The sequence below is a fragment of the Trichosurus vulpecula genome, chromosome 6 (assembly GCF_011100635.1).
Source record: "Trichosurus vulpecula isolate mTriVul1 chromosome 6, mTriVul1.pri, whole genome shotgun sequence".
Taxonomy (NCBI): domain Eukaryota; kingdom Metazoa; phylum Chordata; class Mammalia; order Diprotodontia; family Phalangeridae; genus Trichosurus; species Trichosurus vulpecula.
In genome coordinates this window covers 138,585,303-138,609,402 of record NC_050578.1, presented here as the reverse complement: position 1 = coordinate 138,609,402, position 24,100 = coordinate 138,585,303, and the positions used below count along the sequence as shown (strand labels likewise).

Below are 24,100 nucleotides of genomic sequence, written 5' to 3'. Positions count from 1 at the left end.
TCCGGGGGGTGGGGTAAGACCCTCTTCTTTACTCATTTGAGAAAACAGTCACACCGGAGGGAAGGAGTGTAAGCTTCTATGTAACGCCTACTGTGTGCCCGGCACTGCTCTAAGTGCTTTATGAATACTATCTCCTTTGCTCCTCACAACAGCCCTTTAAGGTTGAGGCTGTTAGTATCGTTATTTTACAGATGAGGAAGCTGAGGCGCACTGAAGTTAGGTAGCATGCTTAGGGTCACACAGCCATTAAATGTTTGAGGCTGGATTTAAACTCAGCTCTTCCCGACTCCAGGCTCAGACGCAGGATTTGAACCCATGCTATCTGCCTCTAAATTCAGTGTTTTTTCACTGTACCGCATGGAGGCTGTAAGTTACTTCCAAGAAGTAGCCAGTGTTACTGACAATCTCTTAGTTGGGATAAACACAGGATGTGTCCCTTGATGTGATGGAATCAATCCAAAGGATCTTTCAAGAGCCTGTTCTTGAAATTGTACTCCCCCCCCCCCCCATTTTTGATGTGCTTTAGAGGCTGATATTTGGTAATACTTCATGTTGGGGGAGGTGATGTGATTGCCCTAAAAGGTCAACGTTTGGTGTTTCAAGGAACTTGAATGTTTATTTCCTTCTGGAGAATAGTGGAAGTTTTTTGGCGTGTTTTGACAGTGTGACCTGGGAGCATGCATGACTTAAATCTTTAAAGCAGACGCTTTGGGTTGACATTGGCTTCCTATTGCTGCTTCAGCATTACACAAAGCAGTCTAGATACAGGAGTTCACAGATTCCTTTGGGGGACTGAAACCTATAGCTCCCTTCCCAGATTCATGCTTTTAAATGCACAAAATAAAATACATAGAACGACAAAAGAAGCAAGTTATATTGAAGTAGTCATTAAATATGTATACACACACATACATACATACGTACATACATACATATGTATCTTTTTTTAAGTTTGTAAAAGCCAGAAAAACCCTCACTTTAACATGTAATGCCAGAATAAAAATAAAGGAAATTAAGTGAGAATAAAAGCAAGTATTCTTGTTTCTCAGCCCCTTGAGTGGCTGCAGGTGAGAAAGTCTATTTCTATTCTAGCTGTAGCATAGAGGAGAATTTCCAGTTTGGAGACCAATTGGAAAAGAAATCTGACAGTAAAAATTGAGCATATATATATGACTTCCCACCATCCCATCAGTTTTGCTTGATTCAAACTCACTTCATTTGAAAATATATGAAAATTTCAAAGTAATAATGCCTTACATGACTGATTAAAATTCAGTTCTCCTTTTCAGGTCAGTAAGGATGAAACTTGTAAAAATGACCTGAGAAGAAAAGGAGAAGGAAGAGAGAGGTTAGAACACTGCTGACTTTGAAACAACTTGGGTAAATATTTTTTTTTCTAAATGCTCTTTCATTTCATTCTCCGTTAAAGTTCTCATAAAGGAAGTGGGCCAACCTTGTGAACTTACAGTTTCCTCAGGCTTTGCAGTCCATCTTGAGACAGCTCTAGTTGTTAGAGATGAAAGGAAGACCTCAGACATCATTCAGCTCAATCCTTGACCCACTGACATTTGACCCCGCCCCCCCTTGAAAGCTAATTTACTTGTTCAGCCTGTGTAGGGATCAGGATGAAACAGTCAAGAGTTGAAGCGGGCTAGTTCAGGGGTGGGGAGCCCCATGTGGCCATCCAAATCCTCGAGTTCCCTACCACTGGACTAGTCTGATATTCTGTCCTCTTACCACCTGGTGTATATACTTTCCTGCTTCCCCTCACTCTGTACTCTCCTAAATCTCTCATCCAGGATTCTTAAAAAGTCAAATGACAGGCTTTGACCTTTGACCTTTATATAATAATAACTATCAATAATGAGGATATTGTAAATTGTAAAGACAATTTTGAAAGACCTAGAACTCTGCTCAATGCAGTGATCAAGTACAATTCCAGAGGACAGACTGAGGAGACAGCAAGAAAGAATATACATAGGATAGTAAAAGGAAAGGGCATTAACATCGAACATCAGACCAGTTTGATTTATCTTCCAACTGTTTCATTCGTAGCCATATACAGGCTGAACAAGGCAATTAGTGTTCAAAGGTGGGTCGGACGCTATTGAATTTGGGTTTGGGCAAGTATTTGGTAGGGACTCCCCCCCCCCCATATATTTTTTATTTATTTTGGCAAATATTTCCCATTTGCATGTAAAAAAAGTTAATTCATTTAAAGAAATTTTTATTTCCAAACTGTTTCCCTCCTGCCCGCCCCTCCCCCATCTTGAAGAAGGCAAGCGATTTTATGTCTATCATACATGCAAAGTCATGCAAAACATTTCTGTATTACCTGTATTACCCATACAGATAAAAGAAAAAGAAAGTAAAAAAGCATGCTTCAGTCCGTATTCAGCGTTCATCAGTTCTCTCTCCGGAAGTGGATAGCATTTTTCATCACGGGTCCTTTGGTTTGGTATATATTCTTCACAAATAAGGGTAACAGTGTAAAGGATGGTTAAGGAGGAGTTAGGTGCCCACAGCATTGGCAGATGTGTGAGGCTGTTGAAAATTTTTCTCAAAAGTAAACTTTTAGTCATTCGTTTTAAATCTTACATGTATGATGGTTGTAATGTTTTATCAAAAGCTATGCACATTTCTCAAATGCCGTTGAAGAAATATTTGAATTTTTAGTTTATAAGAAGTCATGATTGTGAATACTCACTCTTAAAGTATATTTCAAACTGTTTAAGTTAACCAAGGAAGATATTGTAATAAGATTCTTATATGGCAGAAAATGAAATAAAATTAATATAACGGCATTTGTAGACTTTAATATGTGATATTTAAGGGAAGGTGATAAAATATTTTGCAGGGCAAATGAGCTGAAATATCTCAGTCCTCTTGTACACTAAAGTACAAATGAAAGAGGTTGAGAGAGAATAAGGAGTCTCATTTCATTAAGAGAAAGAAAAATCAGAAACTGGAGCATGGTGAGCATTTTTTAATTGTTTAATGTTAGAAGAACAGCAATTAGAAATGGACTAATCTAAATACTAGGCTTCCTCTAAGAATTAATTCGTCTATGAATGACATTAGAATGTCCTGTACATCAGATACTTGAATGAAAGAGAGAGTGTTTCCTGGAGTGTACTATACACCAAGTGCTTTGCAAGGCATGGGACACAAACATAAAGTCAGTCGGTTCTTGTCCTCAAGAAGCTCTTCCCCTCGCTAGCATGTATCCTCATGAGTCCTCTCATTGTGGTTGCTTATGGCATTGAGCAGAGTTCCTAAGACTTTCAAAATTGTTTGTCTTTACAATTTGCAATATTGTTGTTATTGTTAGCTATTATTATTGTAAAAATTGTTCAAGGAACTTAGATTCTAATGGTAGAAAAAGCACTCATAGAGGAGCATGGCCATGGAGGGGGATTTTGGTCCAGAATGTTGCTGGAGTGGGGGGTGGGCTCCTGGGGCAGTGGAGCAGCACCTTCTGGAGCAGTAGGACCAGGGTTCATGGTTCCAGGATCAAAGAGGGAGGGGGCATACCCAGCTGCATTGTGGGAAGGAGGCTCTGGCCTGGGCCCTCTTCTCTTCTCCCCTGCTTTGTTCTGCTTGGTGATCTCATTAGCTCCCATAGATTCAGTTTTCGTCTTAGCTTTTTTTATCTAGCCCCAACCTCTCTCTGGACCTTAGGTCTTACATTTCCACCTGCCTATTGGATGTCTCTAACTGGGTGCCCTCCATAGGCAGCTTACACTCAGTGTGCTCTAAACTGAGCTCATTTTCTTTCCCCCTGACTCCTCCCTTCTTCCCTAGCTTTCCTCTTACTCTTTAGGGTACTGCCTTCTTTCCAGTCACCCAGGTGAATTCTCACTCTGATCCCTTACTTTCTCACTTTCCCTCTCCAATCAGTTATCAAGTGCCATAATTTCTACCTTTGAAAACATCTCTCAGATATACCCCCTTCTCTCCTCTGACACTACCCCTAGCCTGGAGCAGGCCCTTAACCCCTCCTACCTGGACTGTTGTGAGAGCTGCTGTTGGATCTGCCTGCCTTAGGCCTCTCCCTGCTCCTCCCATCCTCTCCTCATCTGGTGTCTGAGTGATCTTCCTGAAGCTAAGGCCTGAGCACATCACCTCTCTGGTTAGTAAGCTCCAGTGTCTCTCTGATACCTCAGATTCTCTGTCCTTTAAGGCTGTTTGTAATTTGGCCCCTTCCTAGTTTCCCAGGCTTCTTATACCTAACTCGCTTTCCCCGTTCTTCCACGTACTCCACATTCTAGTGATACAGGCCTGCTGGGTATTCCTGGCATGTGAAGTTCCTTCTCCCACCTCTGGGCATTTTCCTGGCTGTTCCCCTTGCCCGAAATGCTCTCCCTCCTCATCTCTGCCTCCTGGCTTCCCTGGATTCCTTCAGTCTCAACTAAAGTCCCACCTTCTGCAAGAGGCCTTTCCCATCCTTAATCTTAATGACTTCCCTCAGAAACCATGCCCAATTTATTGTGTGTGTGTGTGTGTCTTTGTCTTTGTGTGTATGTATATCTTATTTGTACATACTTGCTTGCATTTTGTCTCCGCCATTAAAAACTCTGAGCTCCTTGAGAGGAGGACCTTTTTTTGGTGATGATGATGGTGGTCTTTTCTTTGTATCTTCCCAGTGCTTAGCACAGTACCTGGTAGGTAGTAGGTGTTAATTTGCTGGCTTGACTTGACCAGAAAAGAGGAGTTGAAGTGGTCAGGACTTTAAGGCCTGGAGTGGTGTTCCTCGACATCCCTGCCATAGACTGGAGGAGTGTCTTCTCTGGAGCCTGCTCCTCTGATTGCTGTCTGCCTGTGCCAGAACACTATTTCAGGAAAGCACCTTCACTCTTTTTTAAGACCTTCATTGATGTGTGCTTACTACCTTCAGAAGCAATATGGTCCTGTAATTGTTAGGAAAGTTTCCTTATTTTGAATCAACATCACTTCCTCTGTAAACTCCACCTCTTGGTCCTGGGTCTGCTTTCTTGAGCCAAGCAGACTAAGTCAGATTTCTTTTTGAAGGAGGGGATCGAACAGCTATTAGCTTTGCTATTTTTAACGTGAATTTTCTATTTTCCTTTTATTTGCAAAAATTTTCTCTTTTATTATTGCAAACTTAAAAATTGTCAACAAACATGAACGCTTTCCCATGTAATTAAGGGTAGAAAACGAGGACTAGTTATACAAGTTCTTCTTCACTATTAGCTTTTTTAAGTAGATTTCAGATTTAACCTGCAGTGTTGTTAGTTGCAGCATTACTGTATTTGTATCCCCTTCTGAGCTTCCTTCTGGTCTCTATGATGATTCGCTGGCACTCTTTTTTTTTTCTTCCTCTTTAATAGCATTGTCATTATCCACCCTGTGCTTCCCTTCCCCTCCATTTCTCGCTTGCACGCCCCACACATAGCCAATCTATTGTCATCTCTTCTACGTGGCTCCTTTGCTCCTCTGACACAGGTCCGTGGCCCGTTAGTGGCTGTGTCTCCCGTCATGACTCAGCTCACAGTCAGGACAGGACGCCTTCCCTCGGAGACTACCGTCCATGTACTCTCTAGACTTTGTGTGCACCTAGTCACTTAGGTGAGCTTCTGGAGGGCAAAGACAGTATTGTTTTTACTTTCCTTGTGTCCCTAAAATCCAGCACAGCACCTAGCGTATGGTAAGTGCTTAATAAACGCTTGTCGACCAACTTAGGCTCTTTCTGAAGATGTGTGTCTCCTTCTGCCCCTCTGGTCCGTCGCCTCTGCCGGGAGGTGCTTCCTCATCAGCCTATTGTGGTCATAAAATGTTCTGTCAATGAGATCACATGAGATAACTCACGGAAAGCTTTGCAAGCCTTAATTAAAGCTCTCTCTAATTCATGGCTATTATTAGCTACTGTTATTAAGTCTTTCACAGTTGTTTTCCTTTGCTAAGCTGAAGTCATTCAACAAACCAAGTATTTATTAGGCATTGTATGGATTGTTCGGCTTCTGCTCATTTTAGTCTGCACCCATTCATATAAGCCCTCCGAGGTTTCTCTGTGTCTGCCCCTGTTGCCATTTCTTATGGCGCAATAATATTCCATTATGCTCAGATACCATAATTGGTTTAACCATTTCCCAATTCCCCAGCACTTCTTTTGTTTCCCATTCTTTGCTATCACAGAAAGTGCTACTATATTCTTGTAAACATGAATCCCTTCTTTCTGACTTTGATAAACTCTTTGGAGAGCATAGCCCTAGTCGTGGTATTGCTAGATCGGAGGGTATGCACATTTAGTGACTTTTTTGGGTGTAGTTAGAAATTGTTTTTCACAATGGTTGGACCGTTTCACAGCTCCACCAACAGTGTATTAGTGTCCTCTTTCCCCAGCCCCGCCATTCACTATAATTTTCCTTCTTCTGTCATCTTTGCCAACCTGATGAGTGTGAAGTGGAACCAGAAAGTTCTTTTGCTTTTGTCTTATTTTTGATGTGGAACATTTTCGTATGTGATTTGATTACTTAACTTTCTTCTTTTGATACCCACCTGCTCACATCCTCTGACCATTTGTGTACTAGGGAATGAATCTTGATTTTATATATTTGTACTAATACTCTGTGCATCTACTTGTATCACTTCTTTATCAGAGAAATTTGCTGTAAAGGTGTTTTCCTTTGTTTACTGTTTCCTGCCTAATTCTGACTACATTGGTTTATTTGTGCAAAAACTTTCCAATTTTATTGTAATCTAAGTTGTCTGATTTTTCTCCTGTCATCTTCTCTATTGCTTGTTTAATAAAGAACTCTTCCTGTATCTATGGTTGTGAGATGTATCACTTTCCTTCCTCCCAGTTTGTTGGTGATATCTTGGTCCCGTGTCCATTCGGAGTTTATTATGGTTATGGCGTGAGATACTGGTTTAAAGTGGAGCTTCTCAACTTTGAGTCCCTGGAGTCTAAAAGATCTCTGGTTAGATTTCAGGGGACCTGGGAATAGAAGGGAAAAAATTACATCTTTGTTGTCACTAAAAATTTGCCTTTCTTTTAGTTACTTAAAGACATTCTGAGAAGAGGTCCCTAGGGTTTACCAGATTGCTGAAGAGGTTCTATGTATGTCTAGATCCCTAGATATTTTGTACATTCTGTCATTATTTTGAATACAATTGATTTTTTCTATATTTTTCTGCTGGTTTTTGTTGATAATATAGAGAAATGATAATATTGCAAATGAATAAAATAAATTGTAAAGAAAATAATGATTTTGAGAGAGAACAAGCATTTACATAGTGCTTACTATGTGCTGGGCACTGTGCAAAGTACTTTACAAATATTATCTCATTGGGGGGGTCTCATTTTTGATAAGTTATTTTAATTAAATGATTGTTTCATTTTATTCTTAAGTTGCATCTCTTAATAGTTTAGAATTGTTTGAAGTAAGAAGGGATGAGAGAAGGTTGGAAAGACATGTCATGCTTTGGTGAAACAAATCAGCAAAGCATATGATACCATACAGAGACACAGAAATAGCCTTGCTATGCCAAATCCTTCTTTGTCCTGGTATTTTAAAAATGAGATTGGTGTGATTGCCGATGATTTTCTGAACACTTGCCATAATGAAATTTCTAGATGCCTTGAAGAACTAGAACTCGAGATTTGTTAAGGCAGATCTAGGCAGCTGATTTGTCATCCCCACACCTGGTCTGTTGCTCTTAAAATTGGCCTGTTCCACAGTTTTGCCAAGAATTGTGGTAGCATTGCTCCCACTAGACTTTCCATCTGACTGTGAGTTTTACCTGCCTCTCCCCCTTGTTGGCAGTGTTTTCTCTCACCACCTCCACTCCTTACCTCCCTGGCTTCCCTCAGATCTCAGCTGAACTCCTCCCTTCTGCAAGAGGCCTTTCCATTCTCCTTGATGCTAGAGCTTTCCCTCTTAGCTTGCCTCCACTTTTACCCTTTCTTTGTCTTTTATGTACATAGTTGTTTGCATGTTGAATCCTTGAGAATGTGAGCTATTTGAGGGCAGGGTACTGTTTTTGCTGTGTGTGTGTGTGTGTACACACCCAGTAGGTGTTTAATAAATGTTTGTTGACTTGATTTAATTAAGCCATGTAAGATCCAGATTAGGATCCAGAGAGGCATGGTGATTTGTCTAGAATAGTAGACATTTTGTGGCAGAGCAGGGAATATAATGCAGTCTGGGAGATTTTACTCAATTAAGAACTCTCGAGATATCTTTGTTCAGATTAAAAAACCAACAACTACTGTTTTGTGAATTTACATTCTGAAATTGATGTTAATATATTTATTATTAGGAATATAGATGAAGGTGCAAATTATTAGAGGCTATCCATATTATGCTTTGAAAGTTGAAAATTAATGTTAATGCCATATGTGTGTGTGTATATATATATATATATATATATATATATATATATATATATATATATATATATATATATTTTGAGTTAGTCCCAGATAAAAATTTCGGAGAGATTAATCTACTTTATTAGGTCATCTTTCTGACTCTCGTTTGGCTTTTCTCCTGGGCAGTGGTTGACATCTTTTTATCTTTTTTTAGTAGATGGGTTTTAAAAATCCTTGTTCCATGCCCCAGAGATTTCCCTTCTTTCCCAACCAAGGTGTGCAATAAATTAATTTTCAGGGTGACCAGATTTTCTAGAAAACCTCATTTGGTTATGCTGCTTTAGCCTTTTCTTTTTAAATAAGCCGTGTTAAAATGAGTTTATTTCTCCTTCCTTATGATTTCTAGTTATTTTCATGAATAGCAATCAGATCCTGGTGATTTATCAGAAGATAAACTTTATTTTCTGAATGTATCATTCCATTTAACTACCTCAGTGCTTTGTGAGTAAGTACTAGATGTTCCCTAGGATTTTTATATTAATCACTTCGCACCTACTTGAAATGAAATTTTATTGAAGATAGGCTAATTTTTCTGTTATAAGTTATATAACCCTACCACATTTATCACCATTATAGTTACAGGCTCTACATAATGAAAACATTTCTGTCTTGCAAAATAAGGCCGTAATATTCAGACCTATCTTGTATTGACTAGGTAAGCAGTGATCGTAGTAACCTTTTGTTTGATAAATTCATGTTACTAACAGCTGGAATAAAGTGTACCTATTTGACAAAAACTGCTAGGAAAACCAGTTTGGCAGAAATGCAGCTTAGGCCAGCATCTTCTCTTATATCCTATACCATAAAATATAACATCATAAAAATGCAAGAGGAGATGGAGGAAGAAAGTTGTGAAAGGAGATATCTTACACAGTTGTAGCTAGGAGAAGGATGGAGGTGATCCGTCAATCAGTTGGCATTTATTAAGTGCCTGCTGTGTGCCAGTCATTGGTTTAAATACTGGGGATACAGATATAAAGAATGACTTCAGATAACCCCAGTAATGTTTTTTGAGTCTGGTTTTGACAATTAGTGCTCTGTAACAAATCCTATCGCTGTCTGTGTAATGGGCACCACCCCCTGCGTTCTCAGTTGGTTCTTCTCTGCGGAATGAAATTGTTGCTCAGTCATTGAGCTTATAACGGTGTGCTTACATGGTCTTGCTAGCAAAGCTGAATTATGTTCCAACTCTGCTTACTGTTTCTTGTTGTTTTTAAAATTTTTTTTAAACATTTTTACTTAAAGTTTTGCGTTCCAAATTCTTTCCCTCCCTACCCTTCTCTGTCCCTGAGTTGATAAGCAGTCATATATAGGTTATACATGTGCAGTGATGTAAAACATTTCCAGATTAGTAATTTTGTCTCATTTTTAATTTTTTGAAAATTTGTATCCTCAGAGCCTGGCACATAAACGTTACAAGTTGTAAAGTCTTACTCGAATCTGCAAAACAATGCTAATATATGGAAATCTCATTTTATTTTATTTTCAAAGTTTCGATAACAGTAATAACCAGAAATAATCTTTATCTACAGTTCTGGCCTTTTCTAAGATGCAGACTCACATCTGCCAAGAATACATCTTTATTTGTATGTCTGTTGGTACCTCACACTCATGTCCAAAATTTTTCTTCCTTATGATTTCATCAATTTCTGTTGTTGGCACAAACCTTCCATCCAGTTTCTCATGTTAGAAACTTTAGTGTTTGACCATTCTTTCACCTCTTTTCTCCAGTTGAGCTCAGCAGTCATTTCTTATGGCCCCAGTATGGGCAAAGAAATGTACTTGGGATGGGGAGTGACACGTACAAAACTGACAAAGTTCCTGCCCTGAAGGAGCCTCCATTTTTAGGGGGCTATGCAGTCTGTCTACAGATAAGTAAATAAATGCAAGATTGTTTGTGGAGGAAGACTGCTAATTCAATTTGGCAATAAATGCACGTGCCAAACACTTTGCTAGATAGTCCTACTCCAAAGGAGTTTATATTCTCAATGGAAAGACAAGAAATACATATGAAAATAGACATAGAATAAATACAAAATAAATAGGTGGTAGTTTGGGGGGGAAGATACATGCGTTTGGGCAAATCAGGAAAGCCTTTTATGTAGAAGGCAGTATTTGAGCAGTGTCTTGAAGGAAAAGAGAGCTTCTGTGTCTTAGAGGTGAGGAGAGAATGTTCTCTACTAGCACTTCTTAAACTGTGGGTCAAGAACCCACATAGGAATTTGAAGGGGTCTCGAGTAGAAAAAGTTTGAGAAGCCCTGCTCTAGACATGGTGGACAGTCATCACAGAGACACTGGGTGAAGAACTGAGAGGAGGCCAGTCTGACTGCACACAGAGTGAGGAAGGAGAATGTCATATGACGAGGCAAGAACATTAGGTCCGAGCTGGGCTGTGAGGAACTGGAAATGCCAGTCACAGGAGTCTGTGTTCTATCTTAGAGGCAGCAGTGTCAGAGCTTGCTGGACAGCTCCTTAGCTTCCAATTTGGGCCTACCACAAAAAGGAGCTACTACTCTTTTTGTTGATATTGATCTTTTCTTTTCCACTCTTTCCTTTGATTTCTTTGGGGCATAAGCCCAGTAGTGGTAGTACAGCCAAGTCAAAGGGTCCTAGTTCAGTAACTTTGAGGGCACTGTTCCACATTGTTTTTCTAGAATGGCTGGACCATTTCACGGCTCCAGTGGAGCATTCATGTATCTGCTTTCCACAAACCCTCCAGTATTTATCCTCTTTTGCCAGTTTAATGGCAAAGAAACCTATCATTTTTGGTGGGTTTGAACTTTAAAGTTGCTTTAATTTGTATTTTTCTAATTCTTTATAGCATTTTTCATGATTGTTTTCATCTTAAATTTCTTCCTTTGAAAACTGTCTCTTTATATTCTTTGTCCATTTATCTATTGGGGTACCATTCACAGTGTAATTATTTGGTATGTGTCCTGTACTTGCTCTGTTATATCAGCATACCATTGCATATTGTGTATACCAATATACGCAGAAATCATTCAGAATTCTTTGGAAGCTGTAGAAGCAGAAGTTACCCAGGTAATAAGCAACTCAGCTATAAAAGAGGGAGATGTGTGGTCACCGAAGGTATTTGCCACTGTGATGGAGATCCAGTGCAGAGCCTGTATTGAGGAGGGATCGCCTGTGGGTAGTGGGCTCTTCCAGGATGCTCTTGTTTGGGGATGGCATTGTTCTGGTTGCACCAAGGCCCAACGACATTTCAGAGCCTCCTGGAAGACCTGTACTAACTCAAGGGTGTGGCATGTCTGTCCACACAGGAAAGAATCAAGTGAATCAAGAATGTCATTAGCCCAGATTTCAACATGCATTCGAATGGGCATCCTTTAGTGCTTGTCTGTCAGTCTGTAAATCTGTGAGAGCATACAAATGGAAGTGAGCTGAGCTCAGGAGTTGGAAAGGAGACAGCAGACTGGCTTGCTTTCAGGAAATTGCAGAGCTTCCATTGACCCCAAGCTTCCCATGAAAACTGCATCCCATCTTTTCAGTAGTATCATTTTACTGATCCTACTGCATGGCAGCAAGACGTGGACACCACTGCCTCCTAATAGCTAAAGATTCCTATCACAAAGAGGCTCATAGAGAGCTGCCTGGTGGGTGTGAGGAGTGAGGATCTGTGGAAAAGAATAGGAGTGAGGTCACTGTCCAGGGATTGTAAGACAGGACAAGAAGATGGATTGGTCTTGTGGCAAGGGGGAGGCCAGCTGGACAATCAGAGTCCTTAGAGTACTCCACTGTTGCCCTTGCATTGATGGAAGAAATTGAGGAAGGGCCAGCAGGTTTTATCTCCCGGGTAGAATGGCCGGCCACTTGAGTGCAAAAAATGCATTGCTTTTGTGTGAACCTGGGGTGACTTGAAGGACCGTGTTGCTTTCAGTAGAAATTGGGGAATTAGGAAGAGGAGGAGCTTTGGAGGAGAAAGTTGGGTTCTGTTTTGGACACCTTGATGTTTCTGTAGGACATCTTGTTGGACATATTTGGTGATGTGAGACTGGAGCTCAGGAGAGAGGCTGGGGCTGGAGTCATCTGCATGGGGTGATGATTGAATCCCTGGAGGTAGAGGAGATCACTGAGAGAATGTGTAGAGAGAGAAGACAGGAGGATCAGGGACAGAAACCCTATGGGGGCAGGGCGTAATAAAGGTGGTGACTTGGCAGAGGGGACTGAGAAGTAGGGGCTGGATGAGGAGGAGGAGAATCAAAATGGAGCCTTGGGAAGAGAGGGGGTCAGCAGGATCAGATCCTGAAAAGAGGTTGTGAAGGATGAGCACTTGGAAAAGGCCGTCTTACTGAGTAATCAAAAGTTCATTGTCCATCTTGGAGAGAAGAGTTTCAGGTGAGAGAGAAAGTCAAAAACCAGATTGCAGGCTTTGGGAATTGAATGGATATGGAAAGTGGAGGAAAAGAATGTTGACAGTTGGCACTTTGTTGTTCCTCATACTAATCCGGCTGGATCTCTTCCTCCTGCTGAACCTGTCGGCCTCACTTGTACATTGGTGCTCTCTGTCCCAGATTCATTGACATTTTTCATGTGGGATGTTTCCTGTGTTATGGGTCAAGCCAAACTCTTTTCAGTGGTTCTAGATTTCTTTCAGGAGATAGTGCCATATTCCAAGGCAAGATGCAACCAAGAGGAGCATCTGGAGGATATCACCATTCTGTGCTGGAGCTCTTAGATATCTCTTATAGTGTCGAAACACCCTTGGTAAATATACTTCTTCCTGTTTTATGCCTTACCTAAAGTTTATGATGAGAGTGGTTAAAAGGGCTGTTTGTTTTGTTGTGTCTTTCAAGGAATCTTGACTGGTTTTCCTATTATATAGATATGAGACATCTTATTGGAAGAGAGCCTTAATGTAGGTGTTTTGTTCTACTAAATCAAATGCTTTTTCATAATCAACAGACAAGCACAGTGGGATCTTGTATTCTTTACATTTTTAAGTCATTTGTGGAATAGTAAAGATGTGGTCCATTGTTACCAACTGCTTGCAAAGGCTTCCTTGTTCCCTCTTACATTGTAAAAGCTTCCTTGTTTTCTGTTAATACTCTTAATGAAGACAGCCTTCATTTGTGTAATGAGAACACATAAAGATTCTGTATACGTGGGAAGTATTTATTTAAGTTGGTGGTTGGTGATATTCTTGTTTGCCTTTTTTCAGTCTTATTTTCAAAAAACACATGCTGATTATTAGCTGGTAAAATATTTAGAAATTGATTTGGTTTGACATTTTAAGAATTCAGTTTTTAAATTTCTGTGTAATTCCGTATAGTCCTTTAACAATAGAGTACTAGATTTGGAAGAGAATTGCTTGGCTTGATCAAATTCCTTATGGAAAGTGATGTCCAAAGGCAATGATGTGCCTAGTCATGCCACAGTAGAGGCCAGATTTGCTTGGGTGTTCTTATTCACTGCTCTTTTCAAAAAAATAGATTTTTAGTGGTATCTTCTGTTTATACTTTGCCTGCATTTCCCCCTGCATTTCCTCTCTCTCTCCCAGAGAGCCATCTCTTATAACAAAGAATGTTTGTTTGTTTGTTTTATTTTTTTCCATTTCTAAATTTTTTTATTAATTTATTTTCAGTTTTCAACATTCACTTCCATAAGTTTTAAATTTTCTCCTCCTTCCTTCCCCCTCCCTCCCCAAGACAGCACTCTACACATACATTCCTATTAAACACATTTTCATATTAGTCATGTTGCATAGAAGAATTGTAATGAATGGGTGAAACCATGAGAAAGAAAACAAAACAAAAGAGAAAATAATCTGCTTCACTCTGCATTCTGACTCCATAGTTCTTTCTCTGGATGTGGATGGCATTTTCCATCATTAGTCCTTTGAAAAAGTTTTAGATCCTTGCATTGTCAAGAAGGGCTAAGTCTGTCAAAATCAGCCCTCACACATTATGGCTGTTAGTGTGTACAATGTTCTCCTTCTTTTGCTGCCTTCACTCAGCATCGGTTCATATAAGTCTTTCCAGGTTTTTCTGAAGTCCACCTGCTCATCATTTCTTATAGCACAATAATATTCTATTACATTCATAGACCACAACTTGTTCAGCCATCCCCCAATTGACGGGCATCCCGTCAATTTCCAGTTCTTGGCCACCACAAAAAAGAACTGCTATAAATATTTTTGTACATGTGGGTCCTTTTCCCATTTGTATGATCTCTTTTGGATACAGCCCTAGAAGTGGTGTTGCTGGGTCAAGGGGTATGCACGTTTTTATAGCCCTTTGGGCATAGTTCCAAATTGCTCTCCCAAATGGTAGAGTTCACAACTCCACCAACAATGCATTAGTGTTCCACCTTTCTCACATCTTCTCTAACATTTATCATTTTCCTGTTTTGTCATGTGTTGCAACAATTTGGCTAGCAGCTGCTGTGGGGGTGAAAGACCAACACAAGCCCAACAACAAGAATGCTACCAGCACAGGTTATTTTGATCTGCTTTACTAAGGAAAGCAACGTTAATAGGTTAACAATCTTATTTCAATCTAACATACAAATATCATTCACTTAGTTCAGGGGAAAAATCCAGCACCCTGAACTTCAGAACCAATACAAACTATAAAGATACATTATAAATAGACCAAATACAATTCATAATTACCAAGAAGGCATCAACATCTGGGTTCAGAAGCTGGAGGGCTCTTAATTACAGCTTGCCAGAGTCTGCACATCAACACTTCTCCAAGAGTGAGAGCCCCCAAGGGACAACACCAACCTCTGGGGTTTATATATCTTGTTCAGGGTCAAAGGTGAGTCCCACATGGGACTCACATGACCTAAAAGCATCACAAAAATGTGACTTAAACCCACGTGGTCTAAAAGCCTCCGATATCACAAACATGTCACTCAAACCCATGTAAACTAGGCTTTCCCTTGAGACAAGGGACTCCTAATTTAACCAAGGAAACAAAGACCAAACTCTTCAAGGGCACTTGATTGAATAAGTCCTAAAAGCCCTCCTTAATCACCAATACATCATGTTAGCCAGTTTGATAGATGTGATATGGTACCTCACAGTTGTTTTGATTTGCATCTGTCTAATCCATAGTGATTTAGAGCATTTTTTCATATGACTATTGATAGCTTTAATTTCTTCCTCTGAAAACTCTCTGTTCATATCCTTTGACCATTTATCAATTGGGGGATGACTTGTATTCAAATAATTTTTTTAAAGAGGAGTGAGGGGAAAAAGTCAGCAAAACCAATCAGTATAGTCAGTGGCTTTGTCTGGTACCATATTTAATGTTCCACATCCATGGGCCTCCATCTGTACATGGGAGCTAGGGAAAGCATCTTTTTTGGGGCCAGGCTAATTCTTAATTTCATAACATTCAGTTTCAATTATTTTGTGGTTTTCCCGTTTACATTGTTATAATCATTTTTATGTATTGTTTTCCCAACTCTGCTTACTTCATTTTGCATCAATTCATGTGTCTCCTCACACTTCCCTGTATTCATCATGTTCATTTTTTTTTCTTACAGAACCATAATTTGCCATTACATTCTTGTACCACAATTTGTTAACTTATTCCCTAATTGATGGTTATGGAATCTGCTTTGTTTCCAGTTGGGTTCAACCACAAAAAATGCTGTTCTAAGTATTTTGGTGTATGTTGAGCCTTTATTTTTATCACTGACTTTTCCTGGGGTATATAGCAGTGAAATCTCTGGGTCAAAAGAGTATGGACATTTTAGTCACTTTATTCACACAATCCCAGATTGCTTTCCAGACTAGTTGCACCAATTTGTAGCTTTGTCAGAAATGCATTTAATATGCCTCTCTTTCCACAACCCCTCCAGCACTGACTAGTGTCTTCTTTTGCCTTCTTACCAGTTTGCAGAGCTTGAGGTAAAACTTCAGTGTTTTGATTTGCATTTCTCTTGTTATTAGTGATTTGGAGCATTCTCTCAAGTGGTTCTTAATAATCTGTAATTTTTCTGTTGAGAGCTGTTGGTTCAAATCTTTTGACAGCTCCTTTATTAGGAGTGGCACTTGGTCTTAAATATTTTTGTCAGTTGTCTGTACCTGTTTGGTATCAAACCCTTAATCAGAGACATCTGATACATTTTCTTCACAGTTGATTATTTTCTTCCTCATCCTAGATGCATCAATTTGGTTTACAGAAGTTTTTCCATTTAATATAATCAAAATTATCTATTTATTCTTCTGTAATTGCCTTTTTCCCTTATTTGGTTAAGAATTCTTCCTCTTCCTATAGACGTGAAGGGCATGTGATCTTCAGATATCACAACATATAGCAATTTTGAAATACATTATTAGAGGTTAATCTAAACCTAATTTCTTCCAGTCTGCTTTCTGATTTTCTCAGCAGTTTGTACGTAGGGAGTTCTTTTGTAGATAATTTATGTTTTGGGGTTTATTCAACACTGAGTTACTGAGTTCATTTATTTTTTATTTTTCCTTGTCTTCACTGTTTCATTGATCTTCTTTACTAGTTTTTAACCAGTATACATAGTTTTCATGATTGCTGCTTTATAATGTAGTTTGAGGTCTGGAAGTGCTATTTCCCTTTCCTTCCTATCTTATTTTTTAATTATTTCTCTTAATAATCTAGATCTCTTCTTCCTTGAAATGACTCCTGTTAGTATTTGGTCTAGCTTTGTAAAGTATCCTTTGGATTTTTAATTAGTAGAGCATTAAATCTATAAATTAATTTTAGTAGTATTGACATTTTTTTAATTGTCAGGGCCCACTAATGAACACTGAATATTTCTCCAGCTATTTAAATTAGTCAATCAACAGCAAGTATTTATTAAATGCCTACTGTGTGCCAGGCATCGTGCTAAAAACTGGGAATTCAAAGAAAGGTAAAAACCGGTTTCTGTTCTTGGAGCTCACAGTCTAAATGGGAGGGCCAGTATTCAAACAGCTACATAGAAATAAAATACACACAACACAGGATAAATTGAACACAATTGGCTGAGGTAAGGTGCTAGAATTTAGGGAGGGTTGGGAAAGGCTTCTTGTACAATGTCAGATGTTAGGTGAGACCAGATCACAGATACGTAGTGGGGAGGATGGTATAGGAAAACTGGAAAGGTAAGAGGGGGCTGGATTATGAAGTATTTGAATGTCGAACAGAGGATTTTACATTTCATCCTGAAGGTGATCAGAAAACACTGGAGTTCACTGAATAGAGGGGTAGCCCAGTCAGGCTTGTGCTAGCAGGCTGCTGCTGTTTAGGTGTGAGAGGCAGAGTCAGGATATGAGAGCAGCAGGAAGAAGTACAGCCCAGCTCCTTGAACACAGTCCAACAAAGATCTAGAAAATATGCCCAGCTGACTCTTGATTGCGAAATCCAAGAAAAAAAATCCTAGTGAGTTAATTTTCCAGCCTAGGTCAGTCAGCATGGGGAGAAAGAGAGGTCTGCAGATGCTACCAAGGATGGGGTCTGGTTAGGAATACACTGTGCCAGGCACCAAACACTGCAGTGTATGGGGACTGAAAGAGGGCTATATTATACATTAGGGGAAGCCTCAGAGCCATGGGACATGAAGAAGTCTTGGGGGGACCCTGAACTAAGGCAGCAGCTAGGATGCAGCAGAGGGTGCCATCTGGCAGCCCTGTTATTCACTACAGAGGTCTAGATTCCAGGTTCAGAGCACACCAAGGAGGGGATCTATGTCTCAGTGCAGCAGAGAGCAGTGGCCACAGTTGTAGGACCAGGTACTGAGGAGCAGGTTCAAAAGCAAGGAGCACCTGTGTAGTTCTGATACTATGTCAGAGCAGCAACTCAGCTGTAGCCTCCAGTCCAGGCTGATGCCTGTAGTGGAACCAGGACAGGAATCCCATAACAAAGGAGAGCTTGTGTTTGGTTCTCTGAATCTGCAGAGCTTCCCAGTTGGCTAACAGTGGCTAAGTCCTGCAACAGTTGACTGAAACATCTAACCAAGGACAGAATGACAGATCTTTTTTCAGACACAAACCTAGGTTAGGAACTTGTGGAGCACAGACCAGGAGGGCAGGCTGTCCAGATCATACAACTTTGGGAACCCTGAAAGCTTGTAGGTCCTTCAACTTGAGCTGATCCTGAGTTCCTGGGATAACACAAAACTCAGTACCCCAGGAAAGCAGCAGCGGGACAGAAGTAGAAAGAAGCTTAACCCAGGCATTCCCCCAAGAATTTCACAGAGTCCAGCCTTGACTTAAAGTCCAGATTCAAGAAGTCGACTGGAAGAATGAGCAAACAAACAAAAAGAATCCCACTGTAAGGAGCTGTCATGGCAACTGGGGATACAAAGAAGGGTGAAAAAACAAAACAACACAAAAAAACAGCTTCAGACACCCCGAAGAAGAGAATGATTCCAAAATAACTACAAGCAAGGCCATGAAGGAAAATATGGTTTGGGCCCAAGCCCAACCAGAATTCCCAAAAGAAATAAAGCAAGAGTTTAAAAAAGATACCTTAAAAACCAAATAAGAATAGCAGGGGAAAATAAAAACAGGAAAAGAAATGAGAACCGTGAAAGAAAGCTATGGAAAGAGACCTGATAGCTTGAAACAAAAAATAAGGAAGATAACTCTGAAATAAAATTGAGCAAATAGAAGATGACTCCATGAAACATCAGAATTTCGAAAGTCAATTTAAAAAGTCAAGAGATTGAAAATAGAAGAAAATATAAAATATCTCATAGTAAAAACAACTGACCTGGAAACCATAAAGGAAAGATAATTTAAGAATCATTGAATTATCTGACACCTCGTGACTAATAAAAGAGGCTAGACATTATATTTCAAGAAATTATGAGAGAAAACTGCCCAGATATAGTAGAACCAGAGGGCAAAGTAGAAATGGAAAGAATCTACCAGTAACCTCCTGAAAACTCCTAAATGAAAATTCCCAATAATGTTATAGCCCAAATTCAGAGCTCCTTGATAACATAGCCTGAATTCAGAGCTCAGGCCACAGCAAAAATCCTTCAAGCATCCAGAAAGAGTCCAAATATTGAGGAGCCACAGTCAGGATCACACAAGTTTTAATAGGTACTATTTCAAAGCAGTGGAGAACTTGAAATATGCTCCTACAAAAGGCAAAAAGATCTAGGTTCACAATCAAGAGTGATTTATTCAACAAAACAGTATAATCCTGCAGGGGGAAAATGGAAATATGAAATATATGAAAGAGAAGACTTCTAGGCATTCCTGATGAAAAAACTAGAGCGAAGTAGAAAATTTGACATATAAACACAGGAGCCAAGAGAGGTATAAAATGCATAAAAATATATATGAGGAAATGATAGATGTGGGCCCCTCAGAACTTTGTCATGGTCAGATACCATAGAGGTAATCTAATTAATCGTAAGGGAATCATTCCTTATGTTTTGATAATCTTAAAAGAAGAATGGAAGAGGAATACACTAGGAGGCGTAGGAAAGAGAGAAGAATAGAGAAAATTATCTCACGTAAACATGGCACAAGTAGAAGTCTATACAATAAGGAGGAAGGAGTGGACTGGAGAGATTCCCACTTGAACCTCATTCTTATCTGAACTGGTCAAAAGAGAGAGAAATACACAGGTATACATGTGTACAGTTCAGTACAGAAATACATTTGGCCCAACAGGAACACAGGAAGGAAAGAGGGGGATAAGGAGGAAAAGGTGGATTAAGGAAAGGATTAGTCAGAAACAAAAGAAACTCTTTAAGAAGAGTCAGAAAACAGGGAGGAAAAAAGACAAGAATAGGATAGACGGAAATGCACAGTTAGTAGTCATAATGGTGAATGTGAACAGGACAAACTCACCCATAAAACAAGAAGATAGCAAAATGGATTAGGATCCATACTCCAACCATGTTGTTTACAAGAAACAAACTTTAAACAAAAAGAGTCACACAGAGTCAAAATAAGGAACTGGAACAAAACTTAGTATGCTTCTGCTGAAGTAAAACAGGCAGAGGTAGCAATCATGATCTCAGACAAAACAATATTTTTTGCTGAATAGACAGTGAATTAATGTAAATTCTCTGCGTAAGTGGGACAGCATCTAATTCTTAAAGGAAAAACAAAATGAGTAACAGGGACAAAGTAAAACTGTAATAGTGAGGAACCTTAGTTTGCCCCTTCATACTTAGATCAGTCTAACAGCAACAGAAAAGTAAGCAAAAAAGAAATGAAGGACCTGAATAGAATTTTGAAAAGTTAGATGTGATGGACCTTTAGAGAATATTGAATGGGAATCAAAAGGAGTATCCCTATTTCTCAACCTTGCATGTCACTTTTACAAAAATTGACCATGTATTGGGGCTTTAAAAAAATCTCACAAATGCAGAAAAGTGGAAATATAAATGTACCTTTTACTGATCATGATACAATAAAAATTATTATATTCAATAAAGGGCCTTTGAAGGAAAGATGAAAAGTTAATTGAAAAATAATTAAATCATAAAGAATGGATGTGTCAAAGAACAAATCATAGAAACTATAATTTCACTAAAGATAATGACAACTATAAGACAACATACCAAAATTTTGGGATGCAGCCAATGTAGTACTTAGGGCAAAAACTATGTCTCTAAATGCTGCTGTTAAAAAAAGAGAAAGAGCAGATTAATTGGACATGCATTAAAAACAACAACTAGAAAAGGCTAATGAATACTATTGTGCTGTAAAGAAATGATGAAAGGGATCATTTCAGGAAAATGTAAGATGACTTGTGTGAATTGTGGCAAAGTGAAGTGAGCAGATCCAGGAGAACAGCTTATATAGCGATAGCAATATTGAGACAATGATAATATAAAAACAATTTTGAAAGACTTAGGAATTCTGATGAACAAACTAAGTAACCACAATTCCAGAGGACTCATAATGAAACATGGTCCTCAACTCCAGATAGCTGATGGCCTCAGAGTGCAGATTGAAATGGATACTTTTTTTTGGATGTTAATAATGTGGGAATTTATTTTTGCTTGACTGTACATATTTGCAACATAAATCTTGTTTTCTCAATGAATAGAAGAGGTGGGAAAGAACATTTGTACTGCGAAATAACGACATTTAAAATTTTAAAAATAGCCCAGGCTTGAAGTCGTGAGGCCCTGTTCCAGGGTGGTGGCAATGTCAGAGGAGAGAGGAGTGCTATGGATGTGAAAGTTGTTTTTTAAGGGTGGAATTGACGGGACATGACAACTGATTGGATATGGGAGGTGAAAGAGATGGAGAAGATGAGGGAGAGGAGTAGTGCCCTAGAAAGCAATAGGAAAGTTAGAAAGAAGAGTGTTTTTGGGGAAAGATGATGAGTTCAGTTTTGGATATGTTGAGTTTAAGATATCAGTTGGGTATGTGGAGATACCACAAAACTAGAGATTAAGAGAGAGGTTAAGGCTGGATAAGTAGATCTGAGAATCATCTGCATAGAGATGATAATCAATTCCATAGGTTCTAATGAGATCTGTAAGTAAAATATGATGTCACTTGCTTTGTCATTGCCGTGATACATCAGACTGCAACATCAAAGTTCTGTCCTTTATAAGCATTTGAAAGTGCCACTAGCAACCCACTCACCCAGACTTTGAATCACCCATAGGTACAGATCTGAAACAAAATAAGACAACAAATTTGAATTGAGCAAAAGGCTGCAGGCAAAGGTGGTGCTAAGGGACCCCTGTCTTCAGAGCAGATGTTAACAGTCTCTCCCCGGGGGGTAAAAGAAGAAAGCTCAGTTGGTAGTCATTGCATATCACACAGACCCCAGTGAGTTGGTGGTCTTCCTACCTGCCTTGAGCTGAAAAATGAGGGTTCCTTACTCTGTTGTTGAAGGTAAAGCCAGACCGGTTCACTTAGTTCATGGAAAAACCTGCTTAAGCTACTCTTTATGCAGGTTTACACTGAAGACAAGGGAGCCTGGCCTAGCTATTAGAAGCATCAGAACCAATTATAATGACAGATGGGATGAAATGCATCATCATTGGGAGGACAGCATTGTGGGTCCAAAATCAGTGGCTTATATTGCCAAGCTGGAAAAGGCAAAAACTGAGGAACTTGAAACCAGACTGGGCAGAAGAAGAGGCCCGAGAAGAAAATACCTATGATTATTGGTTGTGACCTAAATGAAGAAGGTTCTGTAAAGGAGACTGAGGAATGGGCTGCTAGGTAGGAGGAGAATGGGCAGAGAGTGGTGTCCTTACGACCTAGAGAAGAGAAAGTATCAAAAAACAGTGTCAGGCTACAGAGAGGTCAAGGATGATGAGGATTGAGAAAAGAATAGGATAGTTGAGGAGTCACTTAAGTTCTTCATTTTAAGGAACACTTTGTAACTGAATCTTTACAAGTATTGAGTGTGCTTTGTAGATTGATTCTGGTACTTTATGAATTTTCAGTTATTTTCAATGAAAATTTTCTTTCTAGTATTGCCTCCTGGATTTTGTGATTATTAGGTAGACATGATGTTGTTTTCTGGGTTTATATTGTAGCCCATTTCTTTACTGAAGCTATTCATTGTTTCAATTATTTTATTTTGTAATTCCTAAGAACTTTCTAATTAAATCATTTTGTCATCAACAAATAGGAGTAATTTTGACTCCTCTTTTGCCTTTTACCTTTAATTTATTTTCCTTATCTTACTGCTATCACTAGCCATTTCTAGAACTGTGTAAAAAAATTATCAGAGGAAAAATTACACACCTAAAGTATAATTAACCGAATAGAGAGGATTAACAAACCAAAAATGGCTTTTAAAAATTAGAAAGCCGGGGGCGGAGCCAGGATGGCGGCTGGAAAGCAGGGACTTGCGTGAGCTCCCTGCCAGGTCCCTCCAAAAACCTATAAAAAATGGCTCTGAACAAATTCTAGAACTGCAGAACCCACAAAATAGCAGAGGGAAGCAGGGCTCCAGCCAAGGACAGCCTGGGTGATCACTGGGTAAGGTCTGTTGTGCACGGAGCTGGGAGCAGGAGGGGAACGGATGGGCCGTGTGGACCAACCAGACCAGGAGCCAGGCGGAGCAGGCCCTAGCGCCCTGAATCAGTGAGCTGTGGCAGTTACCAGACTTCTCAACCCACAAACACCAAAGATAGTAGAGAAGGTTAGTGGGAAAAGCTGCCGGGGACAGAATGAAAGAAGGAGTTCATGGTTCGGCCACCGCCCTGGGGGCAGCGGAGGTGGTGTAGCTACAGAACTACAACTGTAGTTGCTTCCAGCCCCAGGCCCACCTGGTGGGAGGAATTAAGTGGCGGATCAGAGCAGGAGTGCAGAGCCTGCTTAAGATCTGAGTCCAGTCTGGGTTGGGGGTTCTTGGGGAAAGAGGAGTGCTGGTGTGGCAGAGCTGGCTGTATAGAAATAGCTCTGAAGACAATGGCGCATCCCCCCAAGCTTGGAACAAAGTACTATTTATTCTACAAGCAGTCATACCCTGATGAAAAACTCAAGGGTCAAGTAAGTTGGCTGGGAACATGACCAGGCAGCAAAAACAGACTCAGATTCGGTCTCAGACTTTGGAATCTTTCTTTGGTGACAGAGAAGACCAAAATGTACAACCAGAAGAAGTCAACAAAGTGCAAGAGCCTACATCAAAAGCCTCCAAGAAAAACATGAACTGATCTTAGGCCATGGAAGAGCTCAAAAAAGATTTGGAAAAGCAAGTTAGAGAAGTAGAGGAAAAATTGGGAAGAGAAATGAGAAGGATGTGAGAAAACCATGAAAAACAAGTCAATGACTTG

The 24,100-nt window shown here is 39.7% G+C and overlaps 1 protein-coding gene across 1 annotated transcript in view; it reads left to right on the top strand.

The window, feature by feature from the left end:
- Positions 1-24,100, top strand: part of KIAA1109 (KIAA1109 ortholog) — a 211,491-nt gene that overhangs the window by 639 nt on the left and 186,752 nt on the right. Inside the window, exon 2 of the mRNA XM_036763063.1 lies at positions 1,290-1,380. The gene's annotated coding sequence lies outside the window, so the exon portion shown is untranslated. The remainder of the gene's footprint in view (positions 1-1,289; positions 1,381-24,100) is intronic.